The sequence below is a fragment of the Podarcis cretensis genome, assembly GCF_951804945.1.
Source record: "Podarcis cretensis genome assembly, chromosome: 14".
Classification (NCBI taxonomy): domain Eukaryota; kingdom Metazoa; phylum Chordata; class Lepidosauria; order Squamata; family Lacertidae; genus Podarcis; species Podarcis cretensis.
In genome coordinates this window covers 13,251,282-13,270,921 of record NC_137183.1, presented here as the reverse complement: position 1 = coordinate 13,270,921, position 19,640 = coordinate 13,251,282, and the positions used below count along the sequence as shown (strand labels likewise).

Sequence of the window (19,640 nt, the reverse complement as noted above, 5' to 3'; positions counted from 1 at the left end):
ACTGCCAATTTTTAAATGACATAAAAAAAACCCTAATGATGGAGACAACTGATAACTTTTTTAGAGAGAGATGAAAGTACAGTAACATGACAGAGGCATCATTGGTCAAGGGGTGTGTGTGTGTATGTATGTGTGTGTGTGTGTGCATGCGCACACATGCCCCCCCCCAACACACCAGTTGCTCAACCTGAAAAAGAAATAACGTACCTCAATGGCATAACACACAAACTGCATACAGAAAGTCCTAGATTCAGTTCCTGGCATCTCCTTCCAAAAGAACAATGACTGGTTGATTTAATTACATGCTTGTTCTGCCCCTTCTTCCAAGGATCTCAGTGCAGGTGGGTGTGTTTGTGTGTTTTAACCCTCACATTTTATCCCAATGACAGGTGTATTAAATCAGATATAAAGGGTGTGGGCATGTACACCAACCAGTGGTGTAGTGTGGGGGGTGCAGGGGGGGCCGGCCGCACCGGGCGCAACATCTGGGGGTTAGGGAAATCCACGAGTTAGGGGGCGCAAATCCATGGGTTAGGGGGCGCAAATTACTTGCCTTGCCCCGGGTGCTGATAACCCACGCTACGCCACTGATGCCAACCACACCATCACCTTCTCATTTTAGAAATGTATGCAAGCAGCAGGCTCACCCTTTCCCACTCACTGCCTATGTGTACATTTTAAAGGGGGAAAGGCAGTGATTTTAAGGATCCTTATGACTTTCTCCCCCTCCCCAATTCCCCAAAAACTTCCGGAGGTTTTTATATATATATAAAAAAATTACCTGATCTCGTTTCCAGAGTGACACCAGCCCTTTAGCTATCCGCCATTCTTCTTTTCTCAAGTGCTGAACTTGGTTCAGACTGTTCTGTGCATGCAGTTTTCAGCGATCACATCAAGGTGCCTTTTTTGTGCTGTTTTGTTCAATGTCTGTTAGGTGCACGTGGATGCATCAGTAGCCTGTGAGGAGAAAGGGGGAGGGAATGAAAGATGAAAACTGCAGGTAAATTGTGCATACGCACATCAGTGTTGAAATTATGTTAAGTTCTCCAAGTTAAACAAGAAGGCGAGCAAAGCAGAATGCAGGGACCATAGGTCAATGGTAGAGTATCTGTCTTGCAAGCAGAAGTCCTCCGGTTCAATCCTGGCATCTTCAGGTAGTACTGAGTCTCCTGTCCCAAACCCTGGAAAGCCACTGTCCATCAGATGACACTGAGCTAGATAAACCAATAATCTGGCTCATATTAAGACAGCTTCCTGTGTTCCTTTACTTCTATACAGTGGTACCTCGGGTTACAGACACTTCAGGTTACAGATGCTTCAGGTTACAGACTCCGCTAACCCAGAAATAGTACCTCGGGTTAAGAACTTTGCTTCAGGATGAGAACAGAAATCGTGGAGCGGTGGCACGGTGGCAGTGGGAGGCCCCATTAGCTAAAGTGGTGCCTCAGGTTAAGAACAGTTTCAGCTTAAGAACGGACCTCCAGAACGAATTAAGTTCTTAACCCGAGGTACCACTGTACTCATGTAACAGGGACAGAGAACGGACACTCAACCCTATATGATTTAAGCATGTGTCCTTTTTATCTGGCACAATAATCATCTCAGCTTTCATCTTTTTCAGTTCTGCTTGTATTTTTCAGGGCGCTGACGTGACATTTTAGCAAAGCACGGCTTGAATTATGTGACAAGATCCATAGAGGCACAAAATGGCATTGCTTTACTGCAGGGGCGGCCCAACTTCAAGCTTGCAATATCTACTTTGTATAGAATGAGACTCCATGCTCCTTATTCACTACAATGAGGAATATAAAGGGTGAGGAATTCACTACAATGAAGAAAAGAAAGGCCGTAACCTTTTCTAAACTTTTGGCCAAAGCAGATGGAATTTAGAGACACAGGAGTTCCTCTAGATGGATTATGTATGCTGTGTTTCAGATAGAGGAGCTACAGGGCAGAATGCACCAGTGAGAGTGATACTAACTCAGGAATCAGCATTGTTCCCAGAGATATTATTGTGGGGACAGATTGGTGCCCATTGGCCAATGAAGGCAATCATCTCCCTCCTCCCCCGCCAAGAATACCCCAGGGAAGCCAGAGCTGCTGAGAGCAACCAAGTTAGGGCTTGAAGTGATAAGGTGCTTTTCTGATAAAAGAGAGGGGGAAAGAGGGAGAGAGAGGGAGAGAACCTTAGTCACCCACCTTTAAAAGTAACCCAATGTTCCTTCTTCACTTGCACAAGGGCTCTTGCACTAATGGACAGGTGAGCTATAATATTGTACAATGGGTGGATGTAATGCACCAGCAAGCAGAAACTCACTGTGCAACTGAATGTGCAATTTATTGTGCAATGAAGTTGCCAGAAACCTGCTTAACCAACAACATTTCACTAGCATAAAATGTTTTGCCGTTGGTATACTGCTAAGTGACTTCATCTTAGCACTACTTTGGATACATCCATTAGAACTTCTCCTAAGATCAATCCAATCTTTGGGGTATCCTGCCCCCATCCTTCGCCTTTTTTTAGTGAAAGTCACTGAGCCTAAACACTTCTGCTCAGCACTAGAAGCAACATAAACAAGACAGGTCAGTACTAATACCAACAGAAAAGACGTTTTGACACAATATGAAATCCAGGGATTTCCCGATACACACATTATTCACTTAGCTAAATCAGCTCTTATTATTTATTACTATTACCACTATACTACCAATGGGAGGGAGGCTGAGTGCAAGCGCAAAGACAAGATTCAAGGAAGGGATTTCCCAATGCATTGATCTATCTCTTAGCCATTATGCCAAATCAGCAATTATTACTGCTTATTATTAGCATCATGCTGCAAATGGGAGGGAGTCCAAGAGAATGCACAGAGAGAAGACTCAAACCAGGGATTTTCTGACACATAATTTTAGTCTTAGCAATTGTACTAAATCAGCTAATAGCAATATCAGCCACGGGCAATTTACTGCCATTTCATGTTTATCTCACCCTAAGTAGCATTAGGACCAGTGCTGCCTGGCTGGTGGGATATTAGGATGACATTTCTGCCATCTCACCTCTACTCCTTGCCAAGCTTGGGAGCCTTGCCATGCTCAGGACCTCAGCCAGCCATTGCTACAGAGAACATCAGTTTAGCTGGAATTCTGCACATCCCCTGGATCCATGTGGTGTTTTGGCTTTGTTCTGAGCAATAAGCATGGCACTATTGCAAAGAATCAGAGAAAGCTCAAGCCTTGAAGGCATCATGTCTTTGGAGAAAGCACTATTGATTTGTACCAGATATCCTTTCCATAGTAGCTGCTGCACAGATAAATTTCCCTGCGACAACATATATGCATAGTGGATCACCTCAGAGCAAAACGAATTAGTCATTCCCTTGAACCTCTGCCATATTGAATGCAAGAAGATGGCTTTACTTAACATTCGTTAACCCTGGGCAGTAGCAATAAGGCATCCTTCAGAAAGCACTTCTCCCAGTGATTGGACTAAGTCTCAGTTTACATTTTGGGGGAAATGCCTCCACTATTCTCTGTGAAAGACCTTTCAGTTACCTGGCTGTGAGTTCTTATTGGCCAGACAACTCTCATGACTACTCTTCCACTATGCAGCATGAAGGATGGACTGGTACGACTGTAAAAACTCAGTACTTTGGTTAAATTACCATGAAATGTCTCTGTCACCCAGCCCTGTCATTCAGGCGATTGTCTTCTGTGTTAGAGCTAATACCCATCAGGAAGCCTCTTTCCTATAAATCAGGCATGACCAAACTTGGCCTTCCAGCTGTTTTGGGACTACAACTCCCATCATCCATAGCTAGCAGGACCAGTGGTCAGGGATGAGGGGAATTGTAGTCCCAAAAGAGCTGGAGGGCCAAGTTTGGTCATGCCTGCTATAAATGGATATCTCTCAGTACCTGGGAGGAGGTTTTGCTTTTGTTTGTTACTATGTTACTATGTTATGTATTTTTGTGTTTTTATATGGTAAACCACCCTGTGATCATTGGATGAAGGGTGGTATGGAAATAGCTCAATCTTTTCCACTCAGGCTGTTCCACAGCCCATCCTTCTTTCCAGAAGACAGCTCTGCATGATTCTTTTCCAAGCTTGCTCCAACCTTGTGGACAGAAAACATTTCTTCCTTCTGCCTAGCTAATCCCCCTTATTTAATTTCCACATCTCCTTGCTTCTCAGACATGTTTTTTTAATAGGCAGTATCCTTGCAAGGAACCACAAGCCAGAGTCACCTGAAAGGAATCTTCCCACCTCAAGGAACCCAGGATGGAACCAAGTACAGTGGTACCTCGGGTGACAGATGTTTCAGGTTAGAGATGCTTCAGGTTACAGACTCCACTAACACAGAAATAGTACCTCAGGTTAAGAACTTTGCTTCAGGATGAGAACAGAAATCCTGCTCTGGCAGCACGGCGGCAGCAGGAGGCCCCATTAGCTAAAGTGGTACCTCAGGTTAAGAACAGTTTCAAGTTAAGAACGGACCTCCAGAACGAATTAAGTTCTTAACCCGAGGTACCACTGTATAGGTAGGATAACTCTGGGCCTTTCTGGCAAAGAAAGTCTGAAGGCCAGCTGAATCTGCGTGGCAGGAAGCAGAAACAGATTCTTCCTAACTTTCAGAGATTCCACCACTCAAAATCATCACCAGGTCTTGGACCCAGCTTTACCCATGTTGCCATAGATCAGAGGGACAAATCAAGGAACTGCTTCCTTTTGCTCCTCCTCTGTCAAGAGAGGTAACTATTGCATGCCAGACCCCTTGCTCACCTACAGTTCTAATGAGGCCCAAGCCTCCACTATTTGCATGTGATATCTCCTCCGTTCCTGGTGTGCTGCAGTTTCCCTACTGAACTCCCAAGGGTCAACCTATATACAATATCTATCTGTATCCCTATTGGGAACTGTTTAAGCTTACGGTCAAGACAATGTGGTTTACATGGCCTATGTAATTTCTAAAAACACACCATTTTACTCCCCTGCATTTTTGTAACTGGCGCTCCCAGCCACTCACACTTATTTCACACCATTTTATGTACCACAGTATTTTTCATCATAATAGTATACTGTTTTGTTCTCGCTAATCCCCCAAAGCGAGCAAGATAGTATCAGCATTAATTAGTTTTCACCCATTTCCTCAAATGAAGCAAAGTCATATTGTTGTTTATAAAGCAACTGTGCCCATTGCAATAATGTCTGTTCTGGTTTATCGTTTCTAGTAAAGATACACACAAGGCATGCCCAAGGTAACATGGTGTTATGGGATATTATCTGCTGACACAGGGGTGTGGAACCACTGTTTTTAGGGCCGCCTGGCCCTCGCGATTCTCCCCTGAGCATATCCCTCACAAGCCCTGCTCCACAGCCTCCTCAAGCGCTTTAGCCCTTCTGGAATATGTCGCCGAACTGTGATGCTGCCTCTTGCTTGACCAGATAGAGGGAGATGTCTTTCTGACTGCACAGCAGGCTTCATTCCAGCCATGCAAAGGGAAGTTTTGCATTAGTTCTTCACTCACTTTTGCCTCGGCCCACACTGACATGCAGACCCCACAAGGGGTCCATAAGGGAATGTGGCCAATCAATCATAAAATAAGCACCAAATGTTGAAAATAACTATGAAGCTGTCCAAAGCATCAATTTGACTCAAGTTGCCATCACACCAAAGCACCCTTTGTTCAGTCCCATCACGCCATTAACTTGTCCTTAATTGTGCACGGTGGGAAAGTCGCAGTGAGGAATGGTTGGCTATATTGGATACGGTTCCTATGTAATTAATGTTGTTCAAGGACTGGAAGGATGACCCAAGGCATGATTGATTGAGCAACAGAAGAAAGAATTGATCAAGTTAGCTATGGGAACCTGGGAGCAAATGGAACATTGGATTTGGAATTGATTAGATTGAAAATGAAATAACGATCAGTAGGAATAATATATTCAGAACGTCCAAGAATTGGCCTGATGCACCAAGGAGGAATCATAATGTAGGGCACACTAGAAGACGGCATTAAAAGGGGGAGTAAATAAAGAGGAGAGAGAAGAGGAGAGAGAATAAAATATTATGATCTCTGAGATACTAAGAGAAAACGGGGAGGGGGCAGAGAGGAGGATATTAAGAGCAAAAGGGAGATACAAGCATTGCACAACAACCCCAATGCTTTTATAAAATGTATTTCCAAGTTGGAATTAATAGCGTTATTTATTTATCTGATGTCCAGCTGACCTCTCAGTCCTGAAGAATCATCCAACACAGCTTAGATAAAAATAATAATGCAACACAGAGGCTCCTTTGATGCCCCCCATGGGATAACAAATTCTCCCTTCCACACCCAGGATTGCAGGTCCTTTTAAGCATCCCAAAGCTGAGAAAGCGATGCAAGCTGTAACAGCTTGATGACAGGAGGTGGGTGTTTGGGTCTTCTACTGCCACCTCTGACCCCTCTGTCTCTCCTCTTGGACACTAAAAAGACCCACATCCCTGGGGCATAGGGAGTAAGGTGCACAGATCCAGGAAACAGAAAACCGGGCAATAAGATTAATCAGCAAAGCTAGGTAGTGTAGCACTGATAGAGGAAGGATCATAGCTCAGTGGTAGCACCAGTCAGTGTTGACAACACTGAGCACAACTGACCAATAGTTTGACTCTGTAGAAGAAAGGTCCCAGTGTTTCTGTGTTCTCAATGGTTCAGAAAATAAGCTGGAAGTAAAGGAGCCCCTAGTTCAGATCTCACTCAGCCATTGGTAACCTTAAGTATCCTACCACCTTAGCCCGGGTGGCCACCACAATTTCATTTGTAACAATGGTATAAGCTTTGCTACTTGACAGGGGATTTGGTTTGATATTGTAACCTGCACTAAGCCTTTCGGATCAGACAAAAAGACCCAGTGTGTAATCCTGAATAGGTGCATATCAATGGTTCTACATGGACTAAAGACGGGCATTCTATCTTTAATGGTCACTGGGAATCTGGGCCTGAACATGGTGCAAATGGACACCGGTAGGTAAAACCCAACAATATAGCAATCCTGTGTTTATTTGCTATTTGTTTGTTTGTTTGATTGATTTTGCATTTCATCGCAAGGTCCCACAAAGTTACAACATCATAAGATACAATTTTTAAAAAACCCCAGATAAAACTGTTACAGTTAAAAAACAAGCAAAATGGTTGCAAGTGGAACCATTCCTGTCTTGCCTTGCTCTATCATTGCATTGTATGACATCTGTGGCTATGGCATAAGCAAGTAACAAATTCCATCAAGAGCATATTGCAAATGAGAGGGAAGCACTTTTGCTGCAAATGCATAAATTGAACTGTATTTCAAAAGGCTGAATATACTTTAAGTGACAGGGATTAAACTCAGTTGGTAAAGCATAAGACTCTTGATCTCAGGGTTGTGGGTTCAAGCCCCAAGTTGGGCAAAAGATTCATACATTGCAGGGGGTTGGACTAGATGGCCCGCACAGTCCCTTCCAACACTACAATTCTAGGATTCTATCATATAAATCCCCCTTCATGGATTCCTGCCTTGCCGTGGCGAAGGGGCTTCAATAACTCAGAGAAGCTATAAGCTATGCCGTGCAGGGCCACCCAAGATGGACAGGCCATAGTGGAGAGTTTTGACCAAACGTGATCCACCTGGAGCAGGAACCGGCAAGCCACTCCAGTATCCCTGCCAACAAAACTCCATGGACAAAGACAACAGGCATATAAAAGTTATGATGCTGGAAGATGAGCCCCTCAGGTCAGAAGGCGCCCAACGTGCTACTGAGGAAGAGCGGAGGACAAGTACAAGTAGATTCAGAGCTGATGAAGCGGCTGGGCCAAAGCCGAAAGGACGCTCAGTTGTGGATAAGCCTGGAAGCGAAAGGAAAGTCCAATACTGTAAAGAAGCTACCAGCATGAGTTTGACCAAACTGCGGGAGGCAGTGGAAGACAGGAGGGCCTGGCATACTCTGGTCCATGGGGTCATGAAGAATCGGACACGACTAAACAACTAAACAACAACAATCATATAAATCATGCAGTCTACTACTGAGCTATGACCCAAGGTGCATGCTCTAAGAATGTTTTAAGGAAACATCTGAAAAGATTGTCTATGACAGCCTTTTTTAACCTGGCGTCCCCCTGATGGTGTTGGGACTCCAGTTCCTATCCTCATTGACCTCTGGTCACCACCCTCAGAAGTTCAGGATATGGGAGCCCAAGAGAGGACATTCTTTGTGGCAGCCCCTCCCCCACAGAAGGCACCTTCACTGTGCAGCTTCTGCCCTACGATGAAGACACAGCTCTTTACCCAGTCCTTTATAAACTATATATTAGAGCCCACCATACTCACTGGACTGTAATTGATTTTAACCAACTGTATTTTTAAATTGTTGTAATTAGCCAGGGTTAGGGTTAGGATTAGTTTTCCATCATGATGACAGGTGGGAAAGAAATCTAAATAATCGACAATAACAACAAAATATCCCGTTTACTTACTACATTGGAATTTAAAGATTATTAGCTCGCCCACAAGAACAGGCTGCTAACAGCAAGCTGTTGCACTTGTGGAGAAGCAGTTCTACCCTAGGGATGGAAGTATCTGTCAATTTTGGTTCTATTTTTTTTCAATTTTAAATTCAGTTCTCCACATTTTGCAGCAATTTGCCTTAAAAACTCCTCGTGAAAATTCACCAGCATTTCAGTGCGAATTGCTCTTAATAGGCACGTTTTGTAGACAGCTCTGACTGATGAACATGCTTTTGCAAATAATGTTCCATAATATAATGGACTTTTGTGTGTCATTTTCACCAATATATTCATTTTTATGGACAACTACCCTTAAGTTATGCATTTCTGTAAACAACGATTGGAGAACTGCATTGCAAAATTCAGATAAAGTGCAAATTTCGAAGGACAGCTGTGCTTCTGTTTCACATATTGTTTTGGGAAGTTTGAATTTGACAGATTTGGCTTTTTATGTGTACTGAATCAAATTTCTCCATCAATCCTAACCTACCTATTGCCAGGCATGCATATATAGTTAACACTGTATAGTGCTACCCAGTGGGACCTTCAGATCAGAAGGATTATGTTTTACACAAATAAAAGCAGATGATTATTATTATTTTAAGAATACCTGCAAGCAGTGGCGTAGCGTGGGTTGTCAGCACCCGGGGCAAGGCAAGTAATTTGCGCCCCCTAACCCGTGGATTTGCGCCCCTAACCCATGGATTTGCCCCCCCTAACCCTAACCCCCAGATGTTGCGCCCGGTGCGGCCGGCCCCCCCTGCACCCCCCACGCTACGCCACTGCCTGCAAGTTAAAATGCAGCATTAAATAAATTGCTTTAACAATCTATTTCATAAAGAATTCTACCACCTTTACAATCCTGGCAACCGGCTCACTTAAATTTTTCTCAGATGCCCTTGAAAATCAGCACCTCACTGGATTTTGTAAGGTCAAAAGAAACAGTCAGCATTCTCATTTAGTTAATCCTGACCTCTCTTTGTGTATGTGACATGCCCTCTGCTCTTAAGCAGATTTAATCAGCACCAGAGCTCTTCCTCCACGCCCTGGTGCAACAGTCTCGGCATGCTCAACAGAAAGCTTCCAGACCTGAACTGCCTGGAAATGAACGCAAGATTTGCTCACATTCATTTTCTTATTACTCTGACCTCTGATTCAAGGTTGCTAGTGTCTGGGGAGGAGAGGAGGAGAGATTTTGTGTTTGTTTTGCTTATATTAGCCAGTATCAGGGGTTGCGTCCTACTCAGAGTAGACCCACTGAACTTAATACGCATGAATAACACAGACCCATTAATTTCAACTTAACAACCCTGTATTTATATAAATAAGAATGGAGACCAGGTCTAGCTTGGGCTGATTGACATCCCATGACCTTTTAAATGTGTTGTGGGAGGGGGAAGGATTATTGATTTGTTTTTGTACTTATTTTTATTATGTATTTTGTGGGGGTTTTTTAATATTGTAATATTATATTGTGAACCACCCTGAGATCTACAGATGAAGGGTAGTATTTCAATTTAAATAAATAAATTGTTTTGCCCATAGGCTGAAAGGGAGGGTGTGTCAGAAGGAAAATGAATTTATATTGATTTATATATACTAGCAATTTTGTCTCAATGAAACATTTTTTATGCAACTGTGTGTTTTTAAAGTTTTTTTAAGTTGTCTGCTGCTGCTTCAGTTGTTTGTACCCCAATCAGAGATATTTTTTAATAAACTAAGCAGTAAAGAAATTAAATAATCAATGAATCATCCTCAGTCACCCAAAAGTCTTGCCCAGTGTGTTTGGAACTGCTTCCCAAAACACCCTGTGGGTCATCACATCTCTTACTTCCCTCATACCTTTTCTCAAAACCCAACATTTCTATGAAAAGTTAGCACCAGCCCTTAGTTCAGCCTTTCTCAACCTGTGGGTTCCCAGATGTTGTTGAACTACAACTCCCATCACCCCTAGCTAGCAAGGCCAGAGCTCAGGGATGATGGAGTTGTTGTCCAGCAACATCTGGGGACCCACAGGTTGAGAACAGCTGCCTTAGTTCCTTCAATCTATTGTAGGCTCGGATCACCTCCACAAACAGTAGTATAACAGTCATGGTTTCTCTCCCAAGAATCCTGGTAACTAGTTTGTCAAGGGCGCTGGCAATTGTAGCTATGTGAGGGGTCCCCTCACATAGTTCCCGGGACACTTTTGACAAAACCATAACCATTAAAAGTGATATAACAGTGCTTTAAATGTATGGTGCAGATGAGGCCAAAGTCACCGGGTGATTCCATCAGTCCAGGCAGGAACAGAAAGAAGCATATATTGCTTCCCTATCTGATCCCTCCCAATATTTCCTTCCATTGTTTTATTTGTGCTGAATTTCAGGTTGTAAACTCTTTAGGGCAAGGACTCTGCAAAGCACTACACACAGTGACAGAGGTGGTTTGTTGGTTGGTTTGTTTTTGTTTTCTGCAAAAAAAAAAAAAAAATCACCCCGGAAATCTGCCTCCAGTGACCTGTGTAAGTTCGTGAGTTTAAACAAGAGCTGGGAGCTGAGCGGTGGAAGAAATGGCAAGGTGGTATGAAGGCAGACTGCTGGAGACTATGGAGTGTGTGACGTACATGGGTGCATCACCGAGCCGCCACCGTCGCGGCAAGATCAAACACAAGAAAATATTCCTGTCCCTTTTGAACGTTTGTGACATATGTGCATTTTGCACAATTTGTGCATTTTTTTCACCCTTTCTCCCTGCCTCACCCTCGCTCTGGATGCTTCTGAGTACTTACTGTAAGGTAAAGGTAAAGGGACCCCTGACCATTAGGTCCAGTCGTGACCGACTCTGGGGTTGTGGCGCTCATCTCGCTTTATTGGCCGAGGGAGCCGGCGTACAGCTTCCAGGTCATGTGGCCAGCATGACTAAGCTGCTTCTGGTGAACCAGAGCAGCACACGGAAACGCTGTTTACTTTCCCACCAGAGCGGTACCTATTTATCTACTTGCACCTTGACGTGCTTTCGAACTGCTAGGTTGGCAGAAGCTGGGACCGAGCAACGGGAGATCACCCCGTCATGGGGATTCAAACTGCCGACCTTCTGATCGGCAAGTCCTAGGCTCTGTGGTTTAACCCACAGCGCCACCTGCGCTGCACCCTTGAGTACTTACTGTAGGTCATGTAAAATGTATTAGTTTCCAATGTGGCTATTGTGGTAAAATGATTTGGGGGGGGGAGGGTTGGGGCAGAGATACAGTTCATGCCAAGGTCTGCCAAGGGCACAGCAGTCTCTCCAGTTATGGCTCTGACACCATACAAGTATACAAGATGACCAGCTTACGCTGGGCCAGTCACAGTCCTTCAGACTAATCTCCCTTACAGGGTTGCTGTGAGGATAAAATGGCAATGGAGAGAAGCATCCTTGAACTTCTTGGAGCAAATGTGGGACATAAATAATAATAAATCAACAGCCTCAATGGGGCTTACATCCAAGTAAAGTTTGACCAGGGATTCCAGCCTCTGCTATTAAGATATGAGACACAGAATCTGCTTTATTTTTCGTTCCAGGTATGAGAACCAGGCTATTCATCAAGTAAGAAGCAGCTTAGGAAATTCTCACAGACTGTAGTGGTCCAAGTGTTGGATTGGGGACAACAAGCTCTACTGAGAATTGAAATGCAGCACGGCTGCCATCCTATTTACCTGGGAGTAAGCCTCAATGGCCACCTCACAAGAAGAGAAGGCTCCCTGGAAAAGACCCTAATGTTGGGAAAGATGGAGGGCACAGGGAGAAGGGGACGACAGAGGACGAGATGGTTGGATAGTGTTCTCGAAGCTACCAGCATGAGTTTGACCAAACTGCGGGAGACAGTGGAAGACAGGAGTGCCTGGCGTGCTCTGGTCCATGAAGTCATGAAGAGTCGGACACGACTAAACGACTAAACAACAACAACAAAGCCTCAATGAACCCAATGGCTGACTTCAAAATAGACATATGTAGGTCTACACTGTGAAGCATTTTGAACCCTGATACACTTTCTTAGCCTTGCCCACCTTGCAGGTTGATGCAAGGATAAAATGGTTGGGTGGGGGAACCAGGAGTGTTTTTTATTATTATTACAATAAAATGTAACAATAAAGAAATATAGTGAGGTACTTATGGAGGCATACATTGTTCTCCACTTTCCATCCTCACAAGAACCCAACAAATTAGGTTAGGCTGTGAGACTATGAATGCCTCATGATTTCCCAGTGAGCTTCATGGCCTAGCAGGGTTTGAATCACACGGCCTCCCAGATCCCAATCCAACAGACTAACTACTATATCACATTGGCCCAGGGTGAAATCAACAACTTCCTTGCTATCCACAAAAGCAGGCTGTGTTTCATAATATGTCCCAGGGAAAGCAGGAAGAAGAGAATATTCACAGTCTTACCTGCTTGAATTGTGCAATGGTTTGTTTGTTTTTAAGTATCAGTTGACCATATGAATAGCAGAACTTGTTATTGCCTGGGATCTGCTAATTATCTCAGTGAGTTCAATTGGGAGCAGACAACATAATGGCCAAAAAATGAACACTTTTGCGTATATAATTTAATAAGTAATAAAACTATCTACTGCCCAAATCCTTTATGGATTGGCAATTTGTAACCTGTCAATCTCCCCGTGGCTGCTAGATAATGAAAGTCAACAATGGTTCCTTTCTTCAAACAGAAGCACAAATCCAGTAACTGTTTCAGCAAAGGCACTTTTCCTGCTCTCAACATGAGAACACTGTCAGGGTTAAGACAGAAATCCTAAACACACGTTCTAGACACAGAACAGCTTATTTCTGAGGAAACATGCATAGGATATCATGGTAAGATCTGGGAGCAGAGTTCAAATCTCTCTTCAGCCACGAAATCACTAGGTGGCCCTCATGCCAGTCACTATTCTCTCAGGTTCAGACACTTTTCCCCATCCTGCAATCTGAAGGGAACAACATTGGCTGAAATTGCAGGGCTGGTGCAAGAATGATAACAAAATGCTTCAGAACCCTGAAGTGCACAGCTATGGATGGTGTGAGAACATTCAATTCTGCAACGCTTCTAAAGCAAAGCAGGTAATATATATATATCCAACGAGTGCCTTGATAGAACATGTGTCGAGGGGGAGCCATGGCTGTTTAAAGTGGTATATGACGGCTTGAAATGGAAAGGGCAGATGAGGTCAGAGTCACAGTGTGCTCAACTTCTGTTAGTCTGCTGCAGCAAAACAGCAAACAATATTTTCAGTGTAGGACTTGATAGTCCTACTGGATCAGACCAGGATATTGTATTCAAGAGTGGCTAGCTAGATACCTCCAGGGACCCCACAAACAGAGCCCTTAAGGCAAAATCTCTTTCATACTCCTCTCTTTCACTCCTCGGACCACACAACTGGCATACCATGCAGGGACACAATGCATATGTGCAGGTGCCAGGGGCCTCAGGCCTAGTTGTCAAGCATAGCCCTTCATCAGGGGCATAGGAGTTGGCCATGTTGACTTCTGCCAACAATGCAGACCAGGGGAGGGGGGCAAAAATTTTGCTTCTCCACCTTGGCTTGGAGTGTCTAGGAGACCACCTACTCACTCCCTTGGCTGCTCCTCCAATTCTTTGGGTGGCTGGTTGAAGGGATGTGGAGAGGGGCACTGAAAATATTGTTTGCTGTTTTGCTGCAGCAGACTAACAGAAATCGAGCACACTGTGACTCTGACCTCATCTGCCCTTTCCATTTCAAGCCGTCGTATACCACTTTAAACAGCCATGGCTCCCCCTCGACACCTGACAAAGAATTCTGGGAACTGTAGGTTGTTAACGGTGTCAAGAGTTGTTCGGAGAACCCCATTCCCCTCACAGAGTTACAGTTCCCAAAGTATTTTAACAACCAATCCTTCTTTTTAAGGAGCAAGGAGATTTCCTTGCAAAGGTTGCAAGGGACATGGGGACACCAATGCAGCTCCTTCCCAAATGCTCTGCCCTTCATACCTCTTTATCTGGCCTTAGAAACTCTCTCCAGGACACATTCTGCCCCCAGCCAAACCCTCCTTCCAGAGGCCATGCCCCTCACCCGCCTTAATTCATGTGTTTGTTGAATGGTTGGGGGGGGGGCGGTTTGCCAAGTTAGAAAGTATCCTTGAATTCTGATCACAACTCTTGCTTGCCTGGATGGTAGATGGAGCAGGACATGTGAGGATGCTTAGAAACAATTCTACTGTATGAACACAATGTTTATATTTATCACTCCACCTCCTTCTGCCTCTGGCCCTCTACTGGCATGTGGCTCCAAAAGCTTGCCCAGCAGAGAGTGCAGCTACTGGACTCGGAAATGTTCTCTACCCATGGCACAGACGTTCCAGATAGCCTCTGAAGAACCTGTTGATAAAGATGTGATCCTATGCAATTAAGGGTCTTCTGCACTATATACTTAAAAGCCACTTCAAACATTCCTGGCTTTCCCCAAAGAATCTTGGGAGCTGTCATTATTTAAGGTGCTGAGAGTTGTTGGGACACCCCTATTAGCCTCACAGAGCTGCCATTCCTGGAGCTCCTTAAAAAGAAGGATTGGTTGTTAAAACACTTTGGGAACTGTAACTCTGTGAGAGGAATGGGGGTCTCCGAATAACTCTTGGCACAGCTAACAACCTACAGTTCCCAGAATTCTTTGTCAGGTGTCGAAGGGGAGCCATGGCTGTTTAAAGTGGTATACAACTGCTTGAAATGGAAAGGGCAGATGAGGCCAGAGTCACAGTGTGCTCGACTTCTGTTAGTCTGCTGCAGCGAAACAGCAAACTATATTTTCATTTCATTTCACTTTTAATTTGTATCCCGCCTTTCTATGTTACTATACACAAGGCAGTTTACAAGCTGAAGAAACAACAAAATAGACAGCAGAAAGCACACACCTGATAACAATCTGATCCAATACAGTAAATCTTAATAAAAATTTAACTTTTAAATAAACAACTTGTATCAAAGAAAGCAATATTCAGCAATCCATTAGAATAGTAAACAGTAAAATAAAATACCAGCAAACAATAAACAGTATACAATTACAAAAAAGAGTTTCTAAACTATAATCAATAAAAATAATAATGAGTCCAATGCATAAAATACCACAAAGCATGGAAAACCATCTTAAAGGGTCAAATTGAGAAATGGGGACACAAAATTTATAAAATCCTTTTTTAAAAAATATCCCTGAACTCCGCTTCTCTTTTCACAACTGTTTCTGCTGTTCTCAAAGTCATGGTCTGGGAAAGACTCCTAGGGCTGGAGGGTGGGGCAAAACAGGTGGGAAAAGCCATTGCCTGATTGCCAGCAAGGTCTCTCTCCTCTCACAGTTCTTCATCTGGAAACATCTCTCTTTTGAAGACTCCTAGGGCCAAATTTCTTCCAGTTCAGTCTAACTGATGTACAGAATTTCTTCATTTTCACAAGACTAGTTGAACGCATTCAACCTGGGTGTAAGCTTTCACAGAATATCCCAATGGAGGTTACTGCCACTGACCTGTCCAATGCATTCATTCAGTGGTGCTTACTTCCTAGCCTCTTTCATAAGTTGGGCCAACCTCCTTTTACAGCTGCCTAAGCTAGCTGCCATCACATCATCTATAAACCCATTACAAATGACTTTCATCTGCCCAGATCTACTGTCAATCAATTTGGACAAGCACTCGGTATTCTAGTATCATGAGAGAGGGGCGGAATGTCTCTATATCCACTTTTCCCAACAAGACGCATCATTTTATAAGCCTCTACAAGTCTTTCTGTGCAATGCAATCCTAAACTCATCTACACAGAAGTACAACTCACTGAGTCCCGTTGTAATGATATCCTTATCAGTATGCACTGATTTGCAGTTTTTACAGTGGAATCGACTGGGGGGGGGATAATATCTATTGAGTTCAATGGGAATTTCTCCAAGGGAAAAGGATTGTAGCAACCTAATATATACATAAATATGGAGATATCTGCAATACTGGATTTAAGTAAAACGAATACTTTCTTTAAAACACATGTACTAAGCACTGTAAGTTGACAAGTCTAAACATTTTGATCAGATGCAGCTACACCACATTCTCAAAAGAAGTACAGAATTTGCTGACTGAATTTTCCTATTTTAAAAAGAGAGTCAGAGCACAAACAGAAATAAAAGCTAGAAAAGTCCATTTTGCATTTAAAGCTGGAAATTCAGAAGTCAAAAGGTCATTCAGGCTGGGTAGTCATATGCATTTATGTCCCGGTTTCTCTCCTAATCAAAATCCACTTGAAAAAGAATCCATGTTATTGTTACATTCAAGCAGTACAAATGCAGGGCCCAGACACCGAAAGAAGATCAATAGCAAGTCAACCAAACGCTGTGATTTTAAAGTAAGAATGGCAGTGAAAATGGAAACCACCCAAATGCATATGATTTCTAACCAGTTTTAAGCGGTACTCAGCTTGGACAGTTAAGAAATCAGAGGATTTAGATAACCAGTAAAGGGTGATAGTAAGGGAGGTGTTAGCGAACAGCCACCACAGAAGAATCAAAGTGTGCATACATGCAAGCTTTGAAAAAATAAAATAAAAGAAGCTTTAACTCCTGTGAAATACTTCACAAGGTATGGCGAACACCCAAAAGACTAAACACATTCATTATGGCATCAGCATTCATGGACTAGAATCTACTTCACAAACCCTACAAAAAGGCTTCTGCCAACATAAATCGCTTGGGTCTTTAAGGTGCTACAACAAAAAGGAACAAAATCACCCCTCTGTGAATTGTAATGTATTTATTTCCCATGTTAAGGGCAACCTCCAGTGGTGTTTTCCTCCCACCGCCATTCTCCGTATAAAGTTAACAGCTCACTTGCAGCCACACACACCCACAAGCTAAATTTCCCCTTTGAAATCAAGCTGGGACTTTCAAGAGAGATGTTCTGATGTACTGCATCTCCCTAGGGAGAAAGGCCGGCTTAGGAACTCTCCGCCTCAGTAGACCAGCGAGCTTAGCAACTCCATCCACAACTGTCACTCAATATATATATATATATATATATGTCCCAGAAGGGCAGTTTGGTTGGATTGGAAGTCCTGTGGCAGTCACAGACACTGTCACTTTGTGCAAACATGCTGGGTTGCATAATCATTTCTGCAATATTTTGGTCCAATACCATGTTCGGCTGAATACAAAGGCAAAGTAACAGAGGCAATAGAATTGTGGGTTAACAGCAAGGGAACACTGTCCACTGGGTGTTCTCGGTCACACCCTATTTGGAATGGTTGAACATGTGATGTGAAGGCAGTATTGATTATGTCTGAACTAAGAGCTTCTCTCCCTTTAAGCTTTGGGGGATGGGGGCAGTCAGGGGAGAGAAGAGACCTTTAACAGCCCATCTCCAGGGTTCTTCGAAGGGATGGGGAATGTGAGAAGTGAAAACCACCAGAGGAGGTGGGGAAGAGGGGGGTGGCGGCGTGCAGGAAGAAGAGAGAATAAGAATTCTTCAGCCTATCAACCATAGAGCTGCAGAGTACCCAGCTGGGAGAGTAATTGGAAAGTGGAAACATCCTTAAAAGAATTGCAAGAAAGGAGGAAGAAAGCACAGAAGATTTATTAGAAGGAACTGCCTGGCTGAAAACAGTGCACAGACATGGGAGCCAGCAGTACAGACAGCATTAAGGAGGGTGGAGGTTTTTGTAATTAGAGATGCTATAAGATGTGCAAAAAAAACCCACACAAAACAAAAAAACCCCACCTCGCCCCCACAAGAGGAGACACTTCTTTTTCTTCCCTCCCCACTTAAATATAAGCTGGAAGTTTCCCTACTATGAGTCAATTACTAGCAGATATTATTATGGTATATACTATGCAACGTGTTCTATATGCAGCGTTCTATAGTTTCCAGATGCAGCGGGGAGGAAGGGAAGGTTGAGAAGCCACAGCGACCCCCCCCCCCGCATCCCTCCCTCTCCACGCAAGATGCACAAATCATGGCTGGTAAAGTCTGGAAAGGAGACAAAACGTCTCTCAACAGCTTCTTGGAAGGGCAAGAATAACCCGGCTGCGAAAAGAGAGAGTGAAACAATCACAAAGGAGAAAAGAAATGGGGCGGGGGCGAGGGGGGTCGCGCTGAGGAAAGAAGCGAGGGATTTTTTTTTGGGGGGGGGTCGTCTTATTAAAATCGCGCGTGGGTTGTTCAGTTTTGCGGCAAATGGGACCGAAGCTTACGCGGGAGCCAGTCCCATTGGACTTACTTCCGAGTAGACCCGGGCGAGCTCGTCTGGATATGGAGACGCCGCCCAGCCCGAGTCCGGCGTAAAAAACACTTTGGCTCTCTTCGTGAGGGCGGCTGCGTTGCATTTAGAGAAGGACCCCCCCCCCCCCGCGCGCGCCGGCCCCAGTCCAAACGCTTCTAGCGAGCATTCCCACGTAAGAATAGACCCAGGTGCCAACCCGCCGCCGGCCACACCCACAGCGCTGCCTCACCGGCTGGCCAAGTCCGCCTGGAAGCCCCGACGGCAGCGAGGGAAGGGAAGCAGCGGCAGCCGCGACGGGGAGCCGGCCTCGCTCTCGCGTCGTTGGGTCGTTTTCCCCGACCGCCCGGCGAGGTCTGTCTCCGCTGGCGGCGAAGAGGCTCTCCGCCCGCGCCAAACTCCCCTCGCGGTTTCACTTCAGCCGAGCCCGCCTCCTCGGCCCTCCCACAGCCATTCGCGGCTGCCTGGCGGCTCCCGGCAAGGAGGGAGGCAGGCAGGCAGGCAGGCGAGCGGGCGCGCGCGCACGCGGGCAGGAGACCCCAACCTCTCATGCGCTCTCCCTCGCGCGCTCCTAAGCTTGCGCGAGTTAGGCGCGCGTCAAGCTCTGGACGCCGGTGGATTCGATTCGGATCCGGCTGCGAAACGTGCGCGAGAGAGGGACACCCACACACGAACATACGCAGTGAGGGGCGATTTAAGGTCCTCTAATTGCAGCTGTGGGGGACGCGTGGCCCTCCAGACATCGGAATGCTGCAATAGCCTGAGCATTGGTCATAAAACGTAACCCTAGAATTGTCAGGTTGGAAGGGACCCTGCGGATCACCAATCCAGTGGTCCCCAACCTTTTTTTGGCCATGCTCCACCTAGTAAAGGTAAAGGACCCCTGACCA

General features: G+C 44.7%; 1 protein-coding gene across 8 annotated transcripts in view; it reads right to left on the bottom strand.

The window, feature by feature from the left end:
- SEMA6D (semaphorin 6D) overlaps nt 1-19,203 on the bottom strand; it is a 441,818-nt gene extending 422,615 nt beyond the window's left edge. For 6 of the 8 annotated variants that reach the window (XM_079953190.1, XM_079953199.1, XM_079953197.1 and 3 more), the window contains exons 1-2: nt 18,983-19,203; nt 782-957 (exon numbers count right to left, since the gene is read on the bottom strand). The gene's annotated coding sequence lies outside the window, so the exon portion shown is untranslated. The remainder of the gene's footprint in view (nt 1-781; nt 958-18,982) is intronic. The other 2 variants (XM_079953191.1, XM_079953192.1) reach the window with 1 other exon arrangement.
- Nucleotides 19,204-19,640: the final 437 nt, after the last annotated feature.